This window comes from Ictidomys tridecemlineatus, chromosome 7, assembly GCF_052094955.1.
Source record: "Ictidomys tridecemlineatus isolate mIctTri1 chromosome 7, mIctTri1.hap1, whole genome shotgun sequence".
Taxonomy (NCBI): Eukaryota; Metazoa; Chordata; class Mammalia; order Rodentia; family Sciuridae; genus Ictidomys; species Ictidomys tridecemlineatus.
The window spans coordinates 53,995,857-54,003,259 of record NC_135483.1 but is presented as its reverse complement, the minus strand read 5'-3'; the positions used below and the strand labels follow the sequence as shown (position 1 = coordinate 54,003,259).

Below are 7,403 nucleotides of genomic sequence, written 5' to 3'. Positions count from 1 at the left end.
CAGCACGCTCCTTGGCGTGTAGGTTGACATTGTCTTCTTGTGTCTCTTCATATCATCTCTCAATGTCAATTTTTGTGTGTACAAGTTTCCCCTTCTTATAAGGACCCAAGACATATTGGACAAGGTCCTACCTTAATGATCTTACTTTAAATTTATGATCTTCTTAAAGATCCTGTCTTCAAATAATATTTCATTCTAGAGGAGGAGCATGGGAGGATTAGATGAACTCTAGATAGGGCAAAGGGGTGGGAGGGGAAAGAAAGGGGTATGGGGGTAAAAAAGATGATGGAATGAGATGGATATCATTACCCTAAGTACATGTATGAAGACACTAATGGTGTGAAGGTATTTTGAGATATGAAAAATCATGCTCTATATGTGTAATATGAATTGTAATGCATTCTGCTATCATATATAACAAATTTGAATAAAAAAACCTAAAACAAAAAATAGTAAAAAAAAAAGATTGCATTCTAAGTTACTGGGAATTGGGATTTCAATATATAAATTACTGGGGAATACACTCAGCTCATAACAGTTTGTCAAAGTGTTTTTGTGAACAGTAAACTATCAAAAACAAATTAGCATCCACAATACTACATATTCCACTGGGTAATTGCAAGGATCCAAAGGTATTGCTTATGAATACATGATTTCAAGGAAAAATGTATTCTTAAGACACTTATGAATGTGAAAATACATTCATAGGTATGAATTAAAATTATTAAATGTTTTTTAAAAGCCATTGATCAGGTGCTCACTTTGGCAGCACATATACTAAAGTTGGAATGATACAGAGAAGATTAGCATGGCCCCTGTGCAAGGATGACATGCAAATTCATGAAACATTCCATACTTTTTAGCACAAGAATTAAAATCAAGAATCAATAAATGGGATGGATTCAAACTCAAAAGCAAAAAGAACAATCAGTAAAGTGAATAGAGAGCCTACAGAATGGGAACAAATTTCTAGTACGTGCACATAAGATAGAGCACTAACCTCTAGGTATTTAAAGAACTCAAAAATCTTAAAACCAAAAATAAAAAAAAAAAACAAACCAAACAAACAAAAAAACAAAAAAAAAACTCAAATAAGTCAATCAATAAATGGGCCAAGGAAATGAACATACACTTCTCAGAAGATGATATACAATCAATCAACAAATATATAAAAAAATGCTCAACAATTAGAGAAATGCAAATCAAAACTACTCTAAGATTTCATTTCACTCCTGTCAGAATGGCAGCTACTAAGAATACAAACAACAATAAATGTTGGCAAGGATGTGAGGAGAAGGTCATACTCATACATTGCTGGTGGGACTGCAAATTGTTTCAGTCAATATGGAAAGCAGTATGGAGATTCCTCAGAAAACCAAATGGAACCACCATTTAACCCAGTTATTCCACCACTTGTTTTATACCCAAAGGACTTAAAAACAGTATGCTACAGGGACACAGCCATATCAGTGTTTATGGCAGCACAATTCACAATAACTAAATTGTAGAACCAACCTAGATGCCCTTCAGTAGATGAATGGATAAAGAAAATGTGGTATATATACACAATGGAATATTACTCAGCATTAAAAGAGAATATAATCATGACATTTGCAGGTAAATGAATGGAGTTGGAGAATATAATGCTAATTGAAAAAAAAATCAAAAAATCAAATTCCAAATATCTTCTCTGATACAAGGATGCTGAATCATAATGGTGATGGGGGGGGGACAGAGCATGGAAGGAACAGAGGAACTTTAGATAGGGCAAAGGGGAGAGTAGGGAGAGGAAGGCATGGGGGTAAGAAAGATGGTGGAATGAGACGAACATCATTACCTTAAATACATGTATGAAAACATGAATGGCATGACTTTACTTTGTGTACAACCAGAGACATGAGAAATTGTGCTCTATTTGTGTAATATGAATTGAATTGCATTCTGCTGTCACATATATGAAATTAAAATAAATAAAATTAAAAAGGAAAAAAGCCATTGATTAGGTAGTATGAAACATTTATGGCTCTTGCCTAAATTTCAAAAAAAAAGAAATTGTAAAATTAAAAGAGATAGCAAAAAGAAGACTCATATTTGAGTATAGGCTAAATATGTTTTATTTGAAATGTTTGAGAGCCTAAATATGTTAGATGGTTTTGGATTTAGGAATATTCACACAAACATTATGAGATGTCATGGAGATGAGATCCAAGTTAAAATATGAAATTCATTTGTGTTTCACATGTCTTAAACACATAACCTGAAGATATTATATACAACCTTTTGTAATGCACCTGCATTTTGACAACAACCCATTACATGAGGCCAAGTGTGGCATTTCCCACTTGTGACATCTTATTGGCAATCAAAAAGTTTCAGATTTGGGAAAATATCAGATTACAGTTTTTTATTTTTTAATAGGCATGTGCAAACTGAAGTATATGGAGGACAGCTGGAGTGAAAGATACAGAAGACTAGAATCAGAAGACAGAACCTAGGAAAAGATATGTCTAATGTCGAGAATACTATATTGTATTTTGCATATTGTATATAGTACTATATTGTATTAGTACATATAAAAATAATTTATTTTGTGTTATGTTGCCCCACTTTGTTCCTGAGCAAAATTAATGCCCAAAATCTTAATTTTGTTTTTAGTATGGTCAAATTTTGGAAAATTAGACTTATTAATCAGAATTTTCCAGAGAAACAGGCCAGTGAAATAGAAGAGATAGAGAGAAAATAGAGAATGAAACTTCTTATAAGGAATTGACCCACATGGTTATGGAAGCAGAGAGGTTCCATGATCTGCCATCTACTACCTGGAGACACAGGAAAACTTTTTCATAGTTCTAAGGTTTGAGAACCAGAAAACTGATGGTGTAGATTCCAGTTCGAACCTAAAACCTGACAATCAGGAGCACAGAGGGTAGAAGACTGACATCCTAGCTAGAGCAGTTAAGAAAAGAGTGAATTTAATTTTCCTTGGCCTTTTTATTCAGTTTGGGCCCTCAAGGGATCAGATGGGGAGGGCCATTTGTTTTCCTCAGTTCAATTCCTGTGATGAGCTCTGTCAGAAATACTGTCACAGACCCATCTCCAAATAATACTCAACCACTTTTCTGGGTATTCCATGGCCTAATTAAGTTGAGGCAGAAGATTAATCATCATAGCTGGTGAAAGTGCTAAATAGTTGAACATTATTATGAAGATGTTCAGTGTTATAAGATAAAAAGTGAAGTTCCTAGCCATGGATCATGGAGATAAATTTAAAAACAAAATATCTGCTCATTTCTATTAAAATTGAGCCATCAGAGTTGTACACCATCTAAGAATTATATACTGTAACTTTTGAGCTATCACTTTCCCCCCAGATAGTTATCAGTGTCAAAAACAATTATAGTCAGTTTTCTAAAGACTCTAAATATTAGGTTTGGGTCTTAAAAACATGTATGATTGCCTCTTCATTTCACCAAATTTAGTTTTGCCTAATATTTCTTTCAGCTCAAATTCCTTTCTTTCTATTTTCTTAACCCTCTAAAATAGACCCTTATCCACTCAAACTATTTTTCTTATTTCTTAGCTTTTCACTATGCCTGTATTCTGTTTTAAAATAATTCATTTCTTTTATTGTGAGAAGCTGCATTCATTTTAAAATGTTTTTCAAGTAATTCATAGTACAACAGGGCTCACAGTTAAAACAAACAAAAACTGATATTTCTTTGCATGTGGGAAAATAAACAAACAGGTAACCATTAGTTCACTCAACAAATATTTGCCATTTCATAAAGGCAGTCACTTGTTAAAGATTAATATTTTAATTCTCCTACATTAAGCTTTATAGTGCTATTTTTAAATTTAATAACTATGTTTTAATTGAATTCTTGAAAAATTAAGTACTTAGCTTATTTTACCATCTCCCTCCTATGTCTTCTCTCATTTCTTTCTGGTAGAGTTGGCAGTATTTTCATGTCTTAATTGGAAAACATTGTATTTAAATAATATACACAGTATAGTCATTTTTGTATTTCTTCAACAGTTGACATTACCATTTGATTCTCAACTTTGAAGTATACAATAGCAATATCTACTTTTCTCTCCTTCATTGCCTAAAAAAACTAAATTCAATCTTATTTGCATGTACCTTTACATCTTCAGTATTTATTTTGTTACTAAAATTACCCTCATGTTTATACATTCATTCAAAAAGCTGAAGATCAATAAATGTGTTTGTTTTATTATGACTATTCAGTATTTCAAAATACTGCAATTCATTTTCTTTAATGTAATTTTTAAAAATTTTCCTGTGGTTCCTGTTGCATTATTTCTACATTCTCTCATCTTCTCTGGAACTTTTAAGGATCTTTCCTTTATTATTCTCTTTATTATATGAGAAATAAAGGATTACAAATTTGAATTGGCTAACACTGGAAACCACGATAAGTTAAGTGGCTGCTGCCCTGTACAAGCTGAAATATAAAGGGAGCTTAAATGACAATAGAGGCAGTAGGATCAGTTCAAATCCATCATTATTATGAGTAAACCAGCTAGAAGCATATGCCCTCCACAGAGTGTGTCAGTAGCATTTTTTTTGCATAGAAAGTATTGCATAATAACATATTTTCTATCATGCAAGTTCAGAGTTTAGAGATCAGAAACCACTTTAAGTCATAGATATTTTACAGTTGACAAATGTGATAAGCGCACACACATAAACACACATATATACACACTAATTCAATAGCTGTGAGTGTTATGTCTCATTTCCATTTTATTTTTCATAGTTACCCTAAGATTTTTTACTAGATTTTTAAAAAAAAGTTGTAGGGATTAAAAACTCACTGAATTATAGGAAAGTGAATGCTTTTTATAGTATGTATCCTTAATAGACAATAACTAATTGGGGCATGTATGTGTTGAGGATGTAGTGGTTAGTATTTGTAAAGGATGACCTTGACATGGTTTGTGAGGCTTCCAAAGCAATTACTGGAGAAACTGAGATGGAAAACAATGGCAAAGGCAGGGAGAACTGCTTGAATTAGTCCAAATCACATTGCTCAGCAGCATTAGATGACAGTTAACTTTTAATGAGGGAAGACACAAGGTAATTAAATCTTGACATACAATTATGAAAGAAAATATCAGGTAACAATCTTGCTATGCAATATAAAAGAAGAAAAGACATTTTTTTTTTCTCAAAACTTGCCTGATGCTCTGTCATCTGAAACTATTCTTTATGAGTGCAGGGTGAAGGTCAAGGAGGTATCTCAACTCCATCAATCCTTTGGACAGTTACAAATGACCTTTCGCTTTCCATAAGACATTCAATATTCTGAATTGCAGGGATACATTTTTCTGTGTTTAGAAAATGGCAAAATTGAAACCTTTCCTATTGTAGGAGGCTCACTTTTGTTGACTCTTGGACCTTCTGTTCATTCCCAAAGCTTGTTGAGGCTATGATCTCATTTGCATTAACTACACATACTGGAGAAAAATGCCGATCTTATACTGTGTGTCAGAAAGAACTTGTATGATAATTGAATAACTTTTACTCCGGCTCTATTATGATTATTATTAGAGAGTGATAATACCTCTTCTAAAATAGTCTTATGATGTTTAACTTATGAGAAGTAATCCGTGAGTTTTGCATTTACATTAAGAGCTTATGTGGAAGATGCTAGCAAGATTTTAATTCCTGACTTTCTCTTGTTTGATATTCCTTAAAATAGTTATTTTCAGTAATAATTAAAATACATGAGAAAACATTCAATTCAGAACTAAGATGTTTCTTTGCTGTAACAAATGACGATTTTTACTTTTTCTTAGTTTTCCATATAAAAGGGCATGGTAATCAAGTTGTCACCAACTTATGAAATATGTAGTGAAACTGCTACTGGCTAAAATTACATTTATAGTTACCATAAGACAAGATTTATACCATATTTATGAATAAATGAATTGTGATATGTATTTGTAAAGTTTATAAGCATTAAAAATGCATCTGGCCCCAGTTCAAAGAGTAAGGAATTATCTTTTTCACTCATTTATTTAATATGAAAGCATTGAGTCTCTGTTATGTGTTAGAGAGTACTCTATACACTGAGAATACAATCTGGGAACAAGTTGGAAAATATCCTTGTCTTTGTGAATTTTCCACTGGGAAGAGATAAATAAGCATACAAGTAAATAAATAAATAAATATAAATAGTTGTTAATTCCTTGGAAAAATGAGAGAGTGATGGCATAAGCAGTGATATTTTGGAGCAGCGAGTACATTTTCTAGTGTGGTCAGGCAAACTTTGAATAAAGTGTGTATTTTTGCCTATGAGGCAACCAGAATTGAGAAACAAATATATGTCATTTAGTGAGTAATTGATTGAGGTTTTGGTCAGTGATTGCATTCTTCCCAAAGCCATTTCCCCAGCTGCAGCATTCACACTGATTTTTACTTCATTTCATTATTTATTATTCTAAAAAAGGAAAGGTAGTAAGTATTGCATCATAAACTAATCTTGCAGAGATTACAGTATATACTTACCACTTTAAATTTGTTATAATGACTGCAATACAACTGTAAATAAATCATTATTTTCCTTGGGATAATTTTCTAAGCTTAATTTTGGAAAACATTAATATTATATATAAGCCATTTTCATTTCCTAAAAGTTGACTTTATGTTTTTTGAACACTATAAAATTTGGTACAAAATTATTATAAAATTATTCAAAATTCTATCATATATTGTTCAAAGAATCTTAAGGTTTGGAAGTAAGGTATCCACCAAAACTCACATGTAAGACAATGCAAGAAGGTTCAGAGGATAAATGATTGGGTTGTGAGAGTCTTAACCCAATCATCGAATTAATTCCCTGGTGGGGATTAACTGAGTGGTAACTCAGTTAAGTGGTAGGGTGTAGCTGGAGGTTGGAATTGGGGCGTGGCTTTGGGGTATACATTTGTATCTGGCAAGTGGAGACCTCTCTCTCTCCTTCTGATCCATGGGAGCTGCTTCCCTCTGCCACACCCTTCCACCATGATGTCCTGCCTCACCTTGAGCCTGTAGTAATGGAGGCAGCCACTTATGGACTGAGAACTCTGAAACTGTGAGCCCCTAAATAAACCTTTCCTCCTCAAAAATTGTTCTAGTCAGATCTTTTATTTGCAACAGTAAAAAAGCTGACTAAAACAAAGGAGCATGAATGATTTTTAAGTGCTCTTATTTTGAACATTACATGATAATTGTATCCTTCACTCTTGCATTTCTATTGTGTCATAAACTCATTTCCATCAGGTAGAGAATAATTTTTGTTGGCCAATAAACATATAGAAAAAAAACAAGAACTAATGGTAATTTATTACTTAGAAGCTAAACAAATAGTTTTGAAATTTAAGGTAGAAAAATGAGT

General features: G+C 32.6%; 1 non-coding gene across 1 annotated transcript; it reads left to right on the top strand.

Annotated features, from left to right (window-relative positions):
* The first annotated feature begins 753 nt into the window (after positions 1–753).
* LOC120883867 (U6 spliceosomal RNA) lies at positions 754–860 on the top strand. Its single transcript, XR_005726046.2, has one exon. It is a non-coding gene; the product is annotated as a U6 spliceosomal RNA (small nuclear RNA).
* The last annotated feature ends 6,543 nt before the right edge of the window (positions 861–7,403 follow it).